At 36.2% G+C, this 19929-nt stretch overlaps 1 protein-coding gene across 1 annotated transcript in view; it reads right to left on the bottom strand.

The window, feature by feature from the left end:
• The window catches only part of MBD5 (methyl-CpG binding domain protein 5), a 281410-nt gene extending 268235 nt beyond the window's left edge, over window positions 1-13175 (bottom strand). The window contains exons 1-2 of the mRNA XM_011973434.1: window positions 13087-13175; window positions 2918-3068 (exon numbers count right to left, since the gene is read on the bottom strand). The gene's annotated coding sequence lies outside the window, so the exon portion shown is untranslated. The remainder of the gene's footprint in view (window positions 1-2917; window positions 3069-13086) is intronic.
• Window positions 13176-19929: the final 6754 nt, after the last annotated feature.

Genomic DNA, 19929 nt, shown 5'->3' with positions numbered 1-19929 from the left:
AAAGTAAATTGAAAACCAATTTACTTTGTCAAGGCAATTGATGTGGCAATATTCTTTGCTGTCTTATTTCAATATATTGCCATAGCCATCCCAATCTTCAGCCACAATAAAGGGTCTTGCCTGGATGTTGATGGCTGCTGACTGGTCACCATGACTGTGACCAGTCAGCAACCATCAACATCCAGGTAAGACGTTTCACTATCAAAAGGAGGCCAGCATGTGTGGCTTATGCCTGTAATCCCGGTACTTTGGGAGGCCAAGGCAGGCAGATCGCTTGAGCCCAGGAGTTCAAGACCAGCCTGGGCAACAGGGCAAAACCCTGTCTCTACAAAAAAATATAACAATTAGCCTGGTGTGATAGTGCATGCCTGTATTCCCAGCTATTTCAGAGGCTGAGGTGGGAGAATCACTTGAGTCCAGGAAGTCAAGGCAGCAGTGAGCCATGATTGCACCACTGGACTCCAGCTTGGAAGAGAGAGTGAGACCCTGCCCACCAACCCCCCAAAGCATCCCCCCATTTTTAGAAAACTATTTTAAAATTAAGAAATGTGCATTGTTTTTTAAAGACATAATGCAATTACACACTGAATAGATTATAGTATAGTGCAAAGATAACTTGTATATGCACTGGGAAAAAAGTGTGTGGCTTGCTTTATTGTGGTAGTCTGGAACCAAACATGCAATATCTCTGAGGTATTCCTGTAGCATTCTTATAAATCATACCTGCTATGTTCAACTGCCTTTCTAACCTCTAAAAGTTTTTACCAGTATAACTTTCCCTAAAAATGTGGAAAATAAATGAAATAGCACCTGGGATTAGAATTATAAATATCTATGGCTTATTAATTACTTGGTCACAAACAGAATGAAATTAATAAAGAACAAAGGGCTTAATTCTTAATAAGTTAAAGCTATATACCATTGATACAGTCTGATGGTTAAAGAATAACTGAAGCTCAAAACAAGATGTATGTGGATGAGTTAGAAAAGGAAACGTAAGAAAAAGAACTTTGATAGTATAGTCAGTCTTCTGTATTCATAAGTTTTGCATCTAAAAATTCAAGCAATCTTGGATCAAATATATTCAGAAAAAAGACAATAAAAATAACATGACAACAATAAAAAATAATCAGAGTAAAAAAAATAACAGCTATTTACCTAGAATTTAGGTTGTAGTCGGTAGTATAAGTAATATAGAGATGATTTAAAGTATAAGGAGGATATGTGTGAGTTATATGCAAAAACTGCACCGTTTCATATAAGGGACTTGAACATCCCTGGCTTTTGGTATTCACAGGGGGTTCTGGAGTCAATCCCCTGCAGATACTGAGGGAGAAATGTACACTGCTTATGAGGAAGCATGGTTTATAGGAATATTTCTACTAATTAAACAATGGTCAATTTTTAGTAGTTTTAAAAAATACTTAAGTGAATTATACCAAACTAAGAAAATATTTAAATAATATTTAAAATGCAATTCTAGGAAAATGAGTTTTAGAAACAGTTGATGAAAGTGCATAAAGGGTTATAAGAAAGAATTTTCTGCTTCTGAGAGCTGTTATACTAAATTGGCTTGCTGAAGGAAGCAGTGGAATCTATTTCTTTGAAGATCCTTACAAATAGAAGGCATACATTATCAGCAATTCAGAAAGGTTTAGGTGTGTCTCTGTCAGAAAACAGCCAGTGGATACAACCACCTCATGGTTCCATAAACTCTGGTGACTGCATAATAATACTATTGTTATAATTGTGAGGCAAGGGCAACACAGCTGCTTTTTCTTTGGTGATCAGGATTTGCTGTCCAAAAAGTTGCAGAATAAATTGAATGTAATTAGACGAAATTTTCCCCAACAGAAAAGCAAGAATTAATTCTGACTCTAGTTACTGAAAGAAAACTCAGAATCTCTACACTGGGATTTTTAAACATTTATCTTCTTCTTTATCTAGAGAAAGCATTCCTCTTATGTGAAACTTAAAAGCAGACATGTTTTTATGGATGACCTTAGGCTGATGAGTTGAATTAACACTAAATAAAAAATTCTAAGCATATATATAGTTTCTTTGTATAAAATCCCTTGAAAGATTACATTTTAGAGAATTCTACTTAAATTTTTTAAAGTGTATATTTTTATTTCACTTTATTTTCATCTACTTAAGTCTTTATTTTTCATGAATGAAGAAAAGCCAGATTCCTTATACATTTAAAAATATATATGGTGAATTTCTTTCCAAGCAAGCTTCTCTTTTAAAGGTAATGTAATTAATTTGAAATTTGAAGGTGGCATTGTGATCCACAATCCTTGCCCAAATGCTCTTTTGGGAGCAATAGGAGCTGTCATAGAATTAACTAAAAGTTCAAGTAAATATTTTGATACGGAATTTTCACAAAATGTAAAGCTGTGAGAGTTGTAAAGGGATGGCTTCCTAAGATTTTGGAGCACTTTATATTAGCTGTTAAAGAAAAGGGAGGAAATATGCTGGGATACCTTTAACTACATAAAATTCACAAATAGTATGAACAACTCTAAAATAAATAGAAAATAATTAAAATAATTCTAATTTCTAATTTTATTTAGTACTTACAGTTATATATGTGTCCAAGATAGATGTGAAAAAGTCCTGTTTTCAAATATAGGTACTTAATTTCGGTTATTTAAGTCCTTGTTCTGTATTTAAGGATTTAAGATAGTCTTATTCTATCTGTTACTCTGGAGGTAAGGGCAAATGCATCTTAATATAACTTCTGACATGCATGGGTGTTAAAAGAGGAAAAAAAGAAAATAAAGAAATAGCTATGCATACATAAATTCCTACAGTAAATAATGCTTTTCATTTTAAACTAAAACCCAATATAATTCTACTTGCTTCTACATGATTAATAACAGAAAACTCATAGTAGAAATATTTCATTGCTTGCCTCCAAAAAATTGTTGACATCCTCTGTCGCCATCTGCCATGGTGGTCATTCCTCTGTGTTTGATGGAACTAAAGAAGTATTAGGGTTCTATGGATTGATGAAGGGAAATAGTCTGTGCTCTTGTTGATTTCTGGTATTTATTTTCTTGGTCCTGTTAAAAAGGATACCAGGGTAAATTTACCAATTTTGAACACATCCAGTTATTCCGTATTCTTTAACATTTACATTTAAGGAAGTTTTGAGATTTTTATGCAGTCTCATTTAAAAATCATAGAATTGTAGAATCAGAAAGGGCTTGTTAAATTTAAGACTGAAGATTCAAACAGAGCTATTATCAATCAGGTAATTCAATCCACTTTACAGTATAGAAAACCAAAATCAAAAGAGGTTAAATAAACCATGTTATAGTCAGTTAGTGGCAGATCGGACATAAGAAAACAGTTCTTTTTACTCCAAGTTTGGGGGCTCTTTCCTCGAGCTGGGGCTCTTTCCCTCTTTGAGAAAAGAGAGGCAGGCTGGTAAGAGCACTATAATGACCAAGCTCATTTCTTAGCCCTAATACTTAGGGAAAAATCTAGAACAAAACCCAAAAAACATGATAGCATAATATTTAGATTATCAATTCATAGCACACCATTCACTCAACAGATACCTAAAAGATATTATTTTGTTAAAATATAACTAGGACATTATTTTATTAAACAGTATCTATACAGTGTTGGCAACAGAGTGAGACTATGTCTCTACCAAAAAAAGAAAAAAAAAAAGAAAGAAAGAAACAAAAAGTGAGATATGGTGTTGCATGCCTATAGTCCTAGCTACTCGGGAGCCTCAACCAGGACAATCACTTGAGGCCAGGAGGTCGAAGCTGCAATGTACTACAATCATGCCATTGCACTCCAACTAGGTAACAGCGAGATGCTTTCTTGAAAAAAAAAAAGTATCCATATGATCACACATCATCAAATTTCTGAGTTTTATCCATTGTCATGATCACTTATCTTTTCCAATCCTCACCACTGCAAACATCTACTACTCTACTATCCACAAAAGTCGAGTGATTTTTAAAAATTATCTATAGAGAAACAGAATGACAGTTTTAAAAAGAAAACTGAATTTCAGACTCCCTTGTTCAAAATTCCCCAAAGACTTTCCATAACATCTAAGGCAAGGACTTGGATCCTGGTTACTTTTCTGAAAGCCTATCTGATGACTCTTCCTCTTGTTTCGTATTCTATAGCCTCAGTGGCTTTCATGTTCTCCACACATGCTGAGCACGCTCTTGATTTAAGTCTTTGACCTTTGTCTTCTCTTAGATTGGAATGTCTCTTTAGATAACCACATGTCCGTTCCCACTGACTAAAACACTCTTTTTCCTTGAAAGTTCCTGGAATGTTTCTGGATCTACTCAAATATCACTTCCCAGAGAGGATTCTCTCACCAGTCTAGCTAAAAAACCTCCGCCTCTGACTTTTACCCTTTTCGCCATTGGCCCTTATTCTCTATATCCATACCTGCTTCATTTCCATTCACAGTATTTATAATTCCTAGATATTATGTAGCCCCACCATCCCGGTGAAGCCAGATGTCATTTGGAATTAAGTATTTTTGGTATTTTTAAGGTAATATAGTACATGTACTATAATTATGCAACATCTCCTACTCTTCTCCCCTCCCATCCAAGAGGTCTGGGAAGGCACCCTGAAGTCAATTATGTTAATAACCTTGCAGTAAAACATATATTCATTCTAAGTGAGATTTTTTAAAGACTATAACTAGGGGCAGAGCAAGATGGCAGAATAGAAATCTCCACTGATTGTCCCCCCAGGCAAGGACATCAATTCAATAACTATCAAAAAAAGTACATTCATAAGGCTCAAAAATCAGGTGAGCACTCACAGTACGTGGCTTTAACTTCCTATCACTACATGAGGCACTGAACAGGAAAAACAGTCTCAAATAGCTGATGCCACCTCTCCGGCAGCAGAAGCATGGTGTGGAGAATGTTTGGTGTGCTGGAGAGAGAGAGAGTGTAGCATTTATGAGGCACTGAGCTCAGTGCTGCCCTATTATAACAGAAAACAAAACTAGACCAAACGCAGCTGATGTCCATCCAAAAAGCGAGCATTTTAACTGGGCCTGTTTAGCCAGAAAGGAATCGCTGATCCCAGTGGTCCAAACTTGAGTCCCTGTAAGACTCATCAGTGCAGGCTAAAGTGTTCTGGAGCCCAAAATAAACTGGAAAGGCAGGCTAGGCCATAAGGACTTCAACTCCAAGGCAAGTCCTAGTGTTGAACTTGGGCCAGAGACAGTGGACTGGGGGAGCGGGGGAATGTGACTTACTGAGACACCAGCCAGGGTGGGGAAGGGAGTATTGGCATCACCTCCTCCTAACCACAGGCTGTACAGCTCGTGGCTCTGAAAAAGACCCATCCACTCCACTTGAGGAAAGAAGACGGAAGACTAAAGAGGACTCTGTCTGGGATCTTGGATACCAGCTCAGCCACAGTTGGGTAGGGCACCAGTTAGAGTTATGAAGACCCCTTTCCAGATCCTGCTACTGAATGACATTTCTAGATACAACCTGGGCCAGAAGGCAACCTGCTGCCTTGAAGGAAAGAACCCAGTCCTGGTAGCATTCATCACCTTCTAACTGAAGAGACCTTGGGCCCTAAACAACCAGCAGTAATACCCAGGAACTACATTGAGGGCCTTGGGTGAGACTGTGAGACTTGTTGGCTTCAGGTGAGACTAAGCACATTCCTAGTTGTGGTGGGTACAGGGTGAGACTCCTTCTACTTGAGAAAATCAAAGGGAAAAGCAGAGGGAACTTTGTTTTGTACCTTAGTTACCAGCTCAGTCACAGGGGTTAGAGCACCAAGCAGGTTCTTGGGGTCCTAGGTTCCAGGACTTGGCTATTGAATAGAATTTCTGGACCTGCTCTGGGTCAGAGGAGAACGTGCTGCTCTGAAGGGTGAGTCTCAGGCCAGGCAGCATTCAACACAAGCTGACTGAAGAGCCCTTGGGCCTTAAGGGAACATCAGTGGTACAGTAATCCGCATGGAGATGTGGTAGCGGGAGCCACAGGGTGAGGCTCCTCTGCTTTTAAGTAGGGGAGGGAAGAGTGGGGAGGACTACGTCTTTTGAGTTCAGTGCCAGCTCAGCCACAGTACAATAGGATACCAGGTAGACTTCTAAGATTTTTTACTCTAGTCCCTGGCTCCTGAATGGCATCTCTGGACATGCCCGGGGCCTGGGGGAACCTGCCACTCTGAAGTGAAGGATACAGGCATGGCTGGCTTTGTCACCTGCGGATTGTAGAGCACCAAAGCCTTGAGTGAACACAGGCTGAAGCCAGGAAGTGGTTACAGCAAGCCTCAGGTGAGACCCAGTGCTGTGCTGGCTTCAGGTCTGACCCAGTACAGTTTTAGTGGTGATGGCCACAGAGGTGCTTATGTCACAATATCCCCAGCTCCAGATGGCCTAGAACAGAGAAAGAGGCAGAGACAGAGACGGGGGTGGAGTGGGACAGACGGACTCCATTCATTTGGAGAACGTGAGGAAAGAGAACAAGAATCTATGCCTGGTAATCCAGAGAATCCTTCTGGATGTTGTCCAGGACCATCAAGGCAGTACCTTTATGAGTCTGTAAGAACTACAGCATTACCAGGCTTCGGGTGCCCCTAAAGCAGATACAGCTTAGATCACAACACTTAGATCACAACAATCAAGTCCTTCTGAATATCTGGAAAGCCTTCCCAAGAAGGACAGCTATAAGTAATTCCAGAAAGTGAAGACTACAGTAAATACTTAACACTTAAATGCCCAGACATCAAAGAACATCTACTAGGATCAACACCATCCTGAAAAACATGACCTCACCAAATGAAATAAATAAGGCACCAGGGACCAACTCTCGAGAAACAGAGATATGTGACTTCTCAGACAGATAATTCAAAATAGCTGTGTTGAGGAAACTCAAAGAAATTCAAGATAATATAGAGAAGGAATTCAGAATTCTATCTGATTAACTTAACAAAGAGATTGAAATAATTAGAAAGAATCAAGCAGAAATTCTGGAGCTAAAAATGCAATTTGCCATGCTGAAAAATGCATCAAAGTCCTTTAATAGCAGACGTAATGAAGCAGAATAAAGAATTAGTGAGCGTGAAGACAGGCTGTTCGAAAATACACAGAAAAGACAAAAAAAACAAAAAAAAAAAGAAAAAGAAAAGAAAAAACAATGAAGCAAAGCAGGCTAGAAAATAGCCTCAAAATGGCAAATCTAAGAGTTATTGGCCTTAAAGAGAAGGTACAGAAAGAGATAGGGGCAGAAAGTTTACTCAAATGAATAATAACAGAGAATTTCCCAAACCTATAAAAGATATCAATATCCAAGTACAAGAAGGTTATAGAACACCATGCAGAATTAACCCAAAGAAGACTACCCCAAAGCATTTAATAATTGAACTCCCACAGGTCAAGGATAAAGAAAGGATCCTAACCAGCAAGAAAAAAGAAATTGCATACAATGGAGCTCCAATATGTCTGACAGCAGAATTTTCAGTGCAAACTTCACAGGCCAGGAGAGAAGAATGGCATGACATAATTAAAGTGCTGAAGGAAAAAACTTTTACTTTAGAATAGTATATTCGGTGAAAATATCCTTCAAACATGAATAAGAAATAAAGGCTTTCCCAGACAAACAAAAGCTTAGGGATTTTATCAACACCAGAACTTTCTGCAAGAAATGCTAAAGGGAGTATTTTGATCAGAAAGAAAAGGACATTAATAAGCAATATATCATGGAAAGTACAAAACTCACTGGTAATAGCAAGTACACAGGAAAACACAGAATATCATAACACTGTAACTGTGGTGTGTAGACTACTCCTATCTTAAATAGAAAAACTAAACAATTAACCAATAGAAAACCATAACAAGTTTTCAAGACATAAACAATACAATAAAATATAAATGGAAACAACAAAAAGTCAAAACAACAAGGAGATGAAGTTAAGGCATAGAGTGTTTATCAGTTTTTTGTTTGTTTATGTAAACAGTGTTAAGTTGTTATCAGCTTAAAATAATGGGTTATAAGGTAGTATTTGCAAACCTCATGGTAACCTCAATCCAAAAAAACATACAACTAATACACAAAACATAAAAAGCAAGACCCAAGAAAATCACCTTCACTGAAGGGAAGACAGGAAGGAAACAAGACCACAAAATAACCAGAAAACAAATAACAAAACGCCAGGAGTAAGTCCTTACTTACCAATAAAGACACTGACTATAAGTGGACTAACCTCTCGAATCAAAAGACACTGAGTTGCTGAATGGATACAAAAAAGACAAGACCCAGTGATCTGTTGCCTAAGAGAAATACACTTCACCTATAAATATACACATAGACTGAAAGCAATGGGATGGAAAAAAATATTCCATACCAATGGAAACCAAAAGAGCAGGAGTAGCCATACTTTTATCAGAAAAAATAGATTTATAGTCAAAAACTATAAGAGAGACAAAACTGGTCACTATATTATGATAAAAGGGGTCAATTCAGAAAAAATAAAACCCACAATTTTAAATACATATGCACCCAACACTGACACACCCAGATTTATAAAGCAAATACTATTAGAGTATACTAAAGACAGAGATGAGCCCCAATACACTAATAGCTAGAGGCAGCCAGGTGCAGTGGCTCACGCCTATAATCCTAGCACTTTGGGAGGCCAAGGCAGGCGGATTGTCTGAGCTCAGGAGTTCGAGACCAGCCTGGGCAACATAGTGAAACCACATCTCTACTAAAAAACAAACAAAAAAAGAAAGCTAGAGGCTTCATCACCACACTTTCAGCATCAGATAGAACAGATTGTCCAGATGGAAAAATCAACAAAGCAACAAAGCAACACTGGACAATCTACACTATAGTCCAGATAGACCTAATAGACATTTACAGAACAGTTCATCCAATGGCTGCAGAATACACACTTTTTTCCTCAGCACATGGATGATTCTCAAGGGAAGACATTAGGTCACAAAACAAGTCTTAAAACATTCAAAAAAGTAAAATAATATCAAGCATCTTCTCTGACCAAAGTGGAATAAAACTCATAATCAATAACAAGAGGAATTTTGGAAACTGTACAAATACATGGAAATGTATGTATTTGTATGTATGCTCCTGAATGACCAGTGGGTCAATGAAGAAATCAAAAAGAAAATTGAAACCTCTATTGAAACAAATGATAATGGAAACACAAGAAGCAAAACCTATGGAATATAGCAAAAGTAGTACTAAGAGGGAAGTTTATGGCCATAAGTGCCGATATCAAAAAATAAGAAAAACTTCAAATAAACAACCAAAAAATGCATCTTAAAGAACTAGAAAAGCAAGAGCAAACCAAACCCTAAATAAGTGAAAGAAAAAATAAATAAAGATCAGAGCAGAAATAAATAAAATTGAAATAAACAAGATAGTTTTTTAAAAAGTTAAGCAAAATTAACAAACTTTTGGCCAGACTAGGAAAAAAAGAGAGAAGATCCAAATAAATAAAGTCAGAGATGAAGATGGAGACATTACAAATGATACCACAGGAATTCAAATGATCATTAATTGCTACTATGAGCAACCATATACCAATAAATTGGAAAATCTAGAAGAAATAGACAAATTCCTAGAAAAATACAACCTACCAAGATTAGACCATAAGAAATTCAAAACCTGAACAAACCAGTATCAAGTAATGAGATTGAAGCTGTATTAAAAATTCTCCCAGTAAAGAAAAGTCCAGAAACTGATGGCTTCACTGCTGAATTCTACCAAATATTTAAAAAATGAATACCAATACTAATCTAACTACTCCAAAAAACAGAAAAGGGAATACTTCCAAACTTATTCTATAAGTCCAGTATTACCCTTATATCAAAAATAGACAAATACACATTAAAAAAAGAAAATCACAGATCAGTATTTTTGATGAATATTGATGCAAAAATCCTCAACAAAATACTAGCAAACCAAATTCAACAGTACATTAGAAAGATTATTCATCATGATCAGGTGGGATTTATCCCTGGGATGCAAGGATGGTTCAATATATACAAATTAATCAATGTGACACACCATATCAATAGAATGAAAGACAAAAACCATATGATCACTTCAATTGATGGTGAAAAAGCAGTTGATAAAATTCAACACTCCTTTATAATACACCCTTAAAAAACTGGATATAGAATATACATTAGCATCAGTAAAACCATATATGACAGACTCACAGCTAGTATCATACTGAATGTGGAAAAACTGAAAGCCTTTTGTATAAGATCTGGAAGATGAAAAGGATGGCCACTTTTACCACTGTTACTCCACATAGTACTGGAAGTCCTAGCTAGAAAATCAGACAAGAGAAAGAAATAAGGGGCATCTAAATTGGAAGGAAAGAAGTCAAATTATCCTTGTTTGCAGATGATGTAATATTATACTTGGAAAAAACGAAAGACTACACACACACACACACACACAACACACACACACACACCTATTCAAACTGATAAACAAATTTAGTAAAGTTGCAGGATATAAAATCCACATACAAAAAACAGTAGCATTTCAAAATGCAACAGTGAACAATCTGAAAAATAAATTAAAAAAGGAATCCTATTTACAGTAGCCACAAATACCTAGGAACTAACTTAATGAAAGAAGTGAAAGATCTCTATGGTGAAAATTATAAAATGCTGATGAAAGAAATTGAAGAGGACATGAAAAGAAACCAGAAAGATACTCCATGTCCATGGATTGGAAGAATCAATATTATTAAAATGTCCATACTGCCCAGTGCAATTTACAGATTCAGTGCTATCCCTATCAAAATACCAATGACATTCTTCAGATACACACACATAAATTTTGTAAAATTTATATGGAACCACAAAAAATTCAAAATAGTCAAAGCTATTCTAAGCAAAAAGAACAAAACTGAGAAAATCACATTACCTGACTTCAAATTATACTACAGAGCTATAATAACCAAAACAGCATGGTATTGGCATAAAAACACACATATAGACCAATGGAACAGAATAGAGAACCCAGAAACAAATTCACACACCTACAGTAAATTCATTTTCAACAAACATGCCAAGAACATACACTGTGGAAAAGACAGTCTTCAAAAATGGTGGTGGGGAAAATGAATATCTACATGCAGAAGAATGAAATTAGACCACTATTTCAAGCCATATAGAAACATCACATAGAAATACATTAAATATTTAAATATAAGACCCTCAAATTATAAATTTACTACAAGAAAACACTGGGGAAAAATCTCCAAGACATGGGTCCGAACAAAAATTTATTGAGTAATACCCTACAAGCACAGGCAATCAAAACAAAAATAGACAAATGGGATCATATCAAGTTAAGAAGTTGCTGCACACCAAAGGAAACAACAAAGTGAAGAGGCAACACAAAGAATCAGAGAAAATATTTGCAAACTACCCATTGGACAAGGGGTTAATAGCCAGAATATACAAGGAGCTCAACTCTGTGGGAAAAAATCTGATAATCTGATTTAAAAATGGGCAAAAGATTTGAATAAATATTTCTCAAAAGAAGCCATGGAAATGGCAAATAGGCATATGAAAAAGTGCTCAACATTACTGATAATCAGAGAAATGCAAATCCAAACTACAATGAGATATCATCTCACCTCAGTTAAAATGGCTTTTAGTCAAAAGAAAGGCAATAATAACAAATGCTGGCAAGGATGTGGTAAAAAGGGAACCCCACTCTTGGTAGGAATGTAAATTACTAAAAGCACTATGGAGAACAGTTAGAGGTTCCTCAAAAACCTAAAAATAGAGCTACCACGTGATTCAGTAATCTCACTGCTGGGTATATACCCAAAAGAAAGGAAATCAGCATATCGAAGAGCTATCTGCAATCCCATGTTTGTTGCAGCACTGCTCACAATAGCCAAAATTTGGAAGCAACCTAAGTGTTCATCAACAGATGAATAAAACAAAGTGTGGTAATGATACACAATAAAGTACTATTCAGCCATCAAAAAGAATAAGATGTTGTCATCTGCAACAACATGAATAGAACTGGAGGTCATTATGCTAAGTTAAGCCAGGGACAGAAAGACAAAGCACATTTTCACTTATGTGTGAGATCTAAAAATCAGAACTATTGAACTCATGGAGATAGAGAATAGAAGGATGGTTACCAGATGTTGGGAAGGGTAGATGGAGGGTCGGGGGGTAAGTGGGGATGGTTAACGGGTACAAAACTCCCCAAAAGAATGAATTAAGTCCTAGTATTTGATAGCACAACAGGGTGACTATAGTTAATAGTAATTTTGTATATTTAAAAATAAGTAAAAATTGTTTATAACAAGATATCTTAGAAAAAAATCTAAAAGTATAATTGGATTGTTTGTAACACAAAAGATAAATGCTTGAGGTGATGAATACCCCATTTTACATGATGTGATTGTTACATGTTGCATGCCTGTATCAAAACATTTCATATATCCTACAAATATATACACATAAGTACCCACAAAAATTAAGATAAAAAATAAAAAAGACTATGACTAGTCTCATATCAGCTTTACCACTAAATGAGTCTGATTCAGCTTTTACCACTATTCGAGTTGTCAAATTTTCCAGTTTCCCAAGCTTTTTGATTTTAGAATTGCAGATAAGGGATTGTGGAACATACTACTAATTAATTTGTTAATTGTTTGTCTCTTCCACATAATGCATGTTCACAAGAACAAAGATTTGTTTTGTTATTGCTCTGTAGTCCAGTGCCTAACAGATAATAATGACTGAACAAATATTAGTTAAGTGGACAAATGAAGGCCTCTGTAAGGATTAGCTTTGTTAGTTTTACATTTTAAGTAAATCCTGTCCTACAGTCATCTCTCAATTGAAGCAATAGTTGAACTTTTAAAAATATTATTAAAATTATTTCTCCTTTTAAGGCTCATTGAAAGGCAGAAGGATAGAAAAAATGTGATAAACAGTATATAAACTACAGGAAACAACACCTGGTTTGTGTAATATAGTGGGAAGAGTTCTCAACTAGAGTTCTAGAGATCTAGGTTGATTTCATCCCTTTCCTTTTTCTATTAACTATTTGCCTATTTATTATTCACCTATCCATCCTCCATTCATCCACTTCTTCCTCTTTGACTTAAATATCTCACCATTTTGGCTCGATTCATTATCTGTCAAATGAGTGGATAAAACTTGGTGATCTTCAGCCGTTCTCTGATTCTGCTAACAGTAAATAATTGGATAATATTTGACTATCCTAGAAGTTGGCTCACACTAGCTTTTCAATTAAATTTAAGCATGTTTGTTTGTTTAAATGTTACTATAGCTTTGTAGAATAATGTGAAGTTACGTAATGTGATATCCCCAGTTTTGTTTTTTTTGCTTAGGATAGCAAAAAGTGTCACTTAGTGACACATTCGCCAAATATGTATTTTATGTAACACTTACACAATACTGAATTTTTGTGTGTTTCTGTATGCCTAATAATAGCAAATGTTTATTGAACATTTTCTATGCACCAGAAACTACTTTAAGCTTTTCACATACATTAACCTTACAACTCTCTATTAGTCATGTGCTGTATAATGTTGTTTTGGTCAACTATCGACTGCATATATCACAGTGCTCCCATAAGATTATAAAGAAGTCGAAAAATTCCTATTGCCTAGTATTTACTATATGTTTTAATTGTTATAGTAGAGTGTACTCCTTCTACTTATTAAAAAAAAAAGTTAACTGTAAAACAGCCTCAGGCAGGTCCTTCAGGAGGTATTCCAGAAGAAAGTAAGGTTATCACAGCAGATGACAGCTCCATGTGGGTTACTGCCCCTGAGATCCTTCCAGTGAGACAAGATATGGAGGTACAGGAAAGTGATATTGATGATCCCAACTCTGGGTAAGCCTAGCCTAATGTGTGTGCTTGTGTGTTAGTTTTTAACAAAAAAGTTAAAAAGAAAATAAAAATTAATAGAAACAAGCTTATAGGATAAGGATAGAGAATATTTTTGCACAGTTGTACAACATGATTGTGCTTTGTGTTTTAAGCCAAGTGTTATTATAAAAGCATCAAGAAGTTACACAATTTAAAGTTTATAAAGTAAAAGTTACAATAAACTAAGGTTAATTTATTATTGTAGAAAAAAACTTTAAAAATAAGTTTAGTGTAGCCTAAGTCTACATTGTTTGTAATATCTACAGTAGTATACAGTAATGTCCTAGGCCTTTGCATTCACTCACTACTCACTCACTGACTCACCCAGAGCAACTTCCAGTCCCGCACGCTCCATTCGTGGTAAATCCTCTATACAGATGTACCAGTTTTTATCTTTTATATCTTACTTTTATTGTACCTTTTTTGTTTAGATAGACAAATACCATTATGCTGTAATTCTCTACAGTATTCAGTACAGTAATATGCTGTACAGGTTTGTAACCTAGGAGCAATAGGCTATACCCTAGAGGGTAAATATCTAGTAGGCTATACCATCTAGATTTGTGTAGGTACACTCTATGCTGTTCACACAATGAGGAAATTGCCTAACAATACAGAAAGTATTCCTGTCATTAAGCGATGCGTGACTGTATTATCTCCTGTGGTACAGTAGATTGCCATCTGTTTCACTATCATACGTCCACAGAAAGTGTGCACCTCTCTGTGCTTTGACTTTGGGCTTGGCTATGTAACTTCTCTTAGCTAACTGAATAATAGCAGACATTACCTAAGTAGAACTTTGAAATATGCTTATGCAGAGTAGCCTGTTCCCTTGCAATCCTGCTCTTCATACTGACACACAAAAAAAAAAGAAAAAAAAATGCCTCAGGTATCTGTTGATCCAAGGAAGATGAGAGATATGTGACACAAATCTAGACTTACCCTCTACCAAGAACCAAGTCCAGGTGAGCCCAGCCTGGATGAGACCTATCCAGCTTACACACAAACTTCTGTGGAAGAACTAAATGCTTACTGTGGTACACCAGAGAGATTTTCTGGTTGTTTGTATTGTGGCAACCTCCTTCTGTTTTTTTCAGGTAATGAAAATGAGGGGCAGAGATTGAGAAACTTGCACAAACTCTGCACAGCTAGTTAAGTGTTAGGGCTAGGATATTAAGCCATGCAAGTCTGGTCAAGGGCTTATACTCTTAAGTCCCATGCTGTATCGTCACTACACTATACTGGCTATATTGTATGATATTAAATTATGTATTAATATGCTAGTGAGTGATCTGGCACATATTAAAATTCATAATTTTGTCTATATTGTCTATATGTAAATGGACAAAGCTGTCTTGCAATTTGGAGTAAAATGTATTTTATCTTGAGACATCAATAATATAAAATAAATGCACTGCTTTCCGGAGTCAGATTAATAAGAACTACATTATAGACAGCTCTTGGGGTAGTTTCCCAGCTCATTCCCATACCAAATAATGGCCCTTACTGCTAACAGATCTACTGCAGATTCTTCTCTGGCTCTGGCTGACCAATTGAGGCATGCATCTGTGATCTAAGCTTGATCAGCCCAGGTTTCGCCTCTAATATTTTCAAATTTGGACCCATAACTGGGCACCTCTATCATTGGCTCCACACTGGAGAAAGCTACTGTCCCCAGAGCTATCTTTGTTCCCTTCCTTCCCACCTGTCAATTGCATAAGAAACTCCAGCATTTCCCCAGAAAATACCCTTTTTGTATAAGCTTGCCAAAATTTGTTTTTCTTCTTGTAATCTTAAGAAATTTAACCAAAACAAGTTTAAAAAATTCATTGCTTTTTTCTGTTATAATTTAAAAGTGCAGAGGGAGGATTTCTTAAAGACAAGACCAAATAAAGCTTGCATTTATTTTATATCCTATCAAAGTAGTTTTGCAATTTATAGTTACGGACAATGTGTTCCCTGATATTTGTTAAAAATTCTTCCATATTTTCAAAAACCAAGGTCTGGCTGGGCACGGTGGATTATGCCTGAAATTCTGGCACTTTGGGAGGCTAAGGTGGGAAAATCACTTGAAGCCAGGAGTTTGAGATCAGCGACATAGCAAGACTTTGTTTCTACAAAAATATAATTAAAAAAATTTAGCCAGGCATGATGCTGCACACCTGCATTCCTAGCTATTTGGGAGGCTGAGGTGGAAGGATCACTTGAGACCTGGAGTTCCAGGCTGCATTGAGATATAACAGTGCCAGGGTGACAGACTAAGACCTCGTCTCAAAAAAAAAAAAAAAAAAAACCCCGCCCACAACCCGCCCACTCAAAAACAAACAAACAAACAAAAAAAAAACAAAAAACAAACAAACAAAAAAACAGGGTCCATGGGCCCGCAAGGAGTCTGTGGATAAACTATATATCAGTGAAACTGAATAAAGTAGATATCCTTTGTAATCTTATGTATTTTATGCATTAAAACATTTTACTTCTATTGAGCTTTGTTTACTCCTTTTGATAATGCAAGGCAAGTGAACATATGGGATTATTTATGTCACTGATTTACTCAGAAGTGCTCAAATATATTCCAGACACTATTTTGGGTGCTGGCGATATAGCAGGGACAAAACAGACAGTCTTTGCCCTCACAGAGTAGTGGTAAGAAAGAATATGCAGAATATAAAATTTCACAATACTGTTAGTAATGAACCTGGCACAAGTACCACAATGAGATTAGAGCAGTTTAAAATGTGAGGGTAAGAAACACAAAATGCTTGGAGGAAATTAATGTGCAATCCTTAACCTATATCTAGTTTTAAGTGATATATTAACATATGAAGGGAGCCCTGCCATAGTCAAGTTTAAGAACAGTAATAAAGTACAACTACTAACTACCACAGTGACAATAAAGATAAATAGCAATGCTAAGGTTACCTTACCAGTAATTTCATATGTGCTATTATAACTTCTTAATATTCTGTCAGGATGGGCAGGTGAGAAAATGGAGCCTTAGAGGCTCACCAAACTTGACCATTTTGATTAGCGGTAGAACCAGGAATATAGCCTAGTTTTCACATCTCCTGGTTTTATTTTCTTTATACTACATTACATCATCACAAGCAAAGACAAGTTTCACAGCAGACAGCGTTGAAATTTCTTTTTATTTACTTCCATAATCTACTTGTGACATGGGGCAGAGAAGCAACATAACATGGGTCATATAGGAGCTACTGGTAACAACTTGAACACTTTTCGTTATCAGGCATAAGCTCACATTAGCAAGAACTTCGGGGTGGTATGATAGATGTGATACTGGGGAAATTTATGAATGAATTACAAAAGTAGATTTTTCCAACTAATGAATTTAACCATTTAGTGCAGAAGTTGGCAAACTTCAGCCCATGGAATAAGTCCAATCTGCTACCTGTTTTGATATTGCCTGTGAGAGTGGTTTTACATTTTTAAATGGTTCAAAAAATGTTAAAAGAGGAAAGATATTTGACAGCAAAAAGTTACATAAAATTCAAGTTTCGGTGTCTATAAATACAGTTGAAACACCGCCATCCTTATTTATGTATTGCCTATGGCTGCTTTCACACTACAAAAGCCAAGTTGAGTAGCTCCACAAAGACCTGGCTCTCAAGTCCTAAAATATTACCATCTGGCCATTTGCAGAAAAAATTTGTTGGCCTCTCATCCAGAAGGTCACAGAGTTAATGTTAAAGGCAGTAATAACATCTGTTTAACTTATACTTTTAAAAATGAGTAAATGCGTAGTTATTTAAATATTTCTTTCCTTTAAAATGGAGTGATTTGAAAGCACTGGAGTCATACGAATGAATATCCTAGAGGCCTAAGAATCATGCTTGCATCTTAGCCACTCAGTCAGTTGATCACTTGGATGACCTCTAGACACCATGGTATTTTTAATTAATACACAGGTTTAAATTATTTAACTCTCAGTCTGACATTTTATAATTTACTGACTCATAGATTGCTGGCTAAAGACAGAATAAAAAAACACTTGGTGACATATAATTAACGAGAAGCAAAAACATTCTTTGATGTCTATAAATTTGCCTCAAGATGATCATCACCACATCAAAAAGTTGTATTTATGTAGTTAAAAGAGGTAAGTCTCAAATACGTTAAAAGTCCATGTTAAAAGAAATTTGGTGATGGTCAAATCTTAAATTTTCTTGTTTAGAAATTAAAATCAGTTGATTTAGAAAGCATAAAATATAAAAAACTCTAAAATGTAGCATCATAAACACAGTTTTGCATGTGCTTTTCATGCGGCAACTTAAATTTACTTTTCAATATCCACCTAAATACTAGTTTGGCCTCAAAGTTAAATACTGTTTAAGTATCATCTGACTTTTATAGTTACTGTTGGTAAGTCCTCCTATTCCCCACTGCCTGCCCCACACATAATTTAAAGTAAAATAAAAGCAGATCATTTACTAAAAGTGAAAATGTTTTAATGTCTTTATTATGCATAATATTAGTTTATATTTAAAATAAATTTAATGATATAATTCTTAACAATATAGTTTCTGAAATTTTTGTAACTCAAAAATAATAACATCCTTTTTCGAAAATCTTAAGGTTTACCTGCTAAGAAACATTGAGGAACACTATACTAAAGAAGAGGGGAGGGGCGCGTCCAAGATGGTTGAATAGGAACAGCTGCAGCCTCCAGCTCCCAGCGTGAGTGACACAGAAGATGGGTGATTTCAGCATTTTCAACTGAGGTACTGGGTTCATCTCACTGGGGCGTGTCGGACAGTTGGCGCTGGTCCGCGGGTGCAGCCCGAGAGCTGAAGCAGGGTGAGGCATCGCCTCACCTGGGAAGCACAAGGGGGAAGGGAATTCCTTTTCCTAGCCAAAGGAAATTGAGACACACAACACCTGGAAAATCAGGTAACTCCCACCCTAATACTGCGCTTGTACCAAGGGTCTTAACAAACAGCACACCAGGAGATTAAAACCTAGGTAATACCATTCAGGACATAGGCATGGGCAAGGACTTCATGTCTAAAACACCAAAAGCAATGGCAACAAAACCAAAATTGACAAATGGGATCTAACTAAACTAAAGAGATTCTGCACAGCAAAAGAAACTACCATCAGAGTGAACTGGCAACCTACAGAATGGGAGAAAATTTTTGCAATCTACTCATCTGACAAAGGGCTAATACTGTCTCTTATACACATCTAGATGTGTATAAGAGACAGGTCCTTTGTAGGGACATGGATGCAGCTGGAAACCATCATTCTCAGCAAACTATTGCAAGAACAGAAAACCAAACACCGCATGTTCTCACTCATAGGTGGAAACTGAACAATGAGATCACTTGGACACAGGAAGGGGAACATCACACACTGGGTCCTACTGTGGCAAGGGCCGGGGGGAGGCATAGCATTACGAGATATACCTAATGTAAATGACGAGTTAATGGGTACAGCATACTAACATGGCACATGTATACATATGTAACAAACCTGCACGTTGTGCACATGTACCCTAGAACTTAAAGTATAATAAAAAAAAAAAGAAGAGGGAAAAAATTAAGTGATAATATTATTCATACCACTTGTTCATCATTATTTTTTCAGCAAACAGGTGAGTACAAACTCTTTTGCCAGCCACTATGGAAGAAAGCCAAGACAAAAATAACAGTTCCTGCTTTCAAAGAGCTTACTGGCTGGTGGCTGGAAGGAGACAAGTACAAAGATTGGTAAGTTCTCTGATACAGGTAAAGTAAGCCACTCTGTTATCACGTAGAATAAAGATGAATTCAGTTTCTGGTGGTGAGAACAGAAAAGAAAGAACAAATGGGAATTATTGGTAAGGTAGAACACACTGGGTATCCTGACCAATTAGATGAGGGAAGAAAGATAAATAATTAAAATTGTTGTCAAGGAGATGCCTTATATTTAGAGATATAAGGAGAAGAAAGAAAGGGTCTAGTGAATGTTTACCTAGAAAAAAGGGATATGCTAA

This window comes from Mandrillus leucophaeus, unplaced genomic scaffold (assembly GCF_000951045.1).
Source record: "Mandrillus leucophaeus isolate KB7577 unplaced genomic scaffold, Mleu.le_1.0 Scaffold1374, whole genome shotgun sequence".
Lineage (NCBI taxonomy): Eukaryota > Metazoa > Chordata > Mammalia > Primates > Cercopithecidae > Mandrillus > Mandrillus leucophaeus.
Note: the sequence above shows the minus strand (reverse complement) of the source record. Positions and strands in the feature narration are given on the sequence as shown.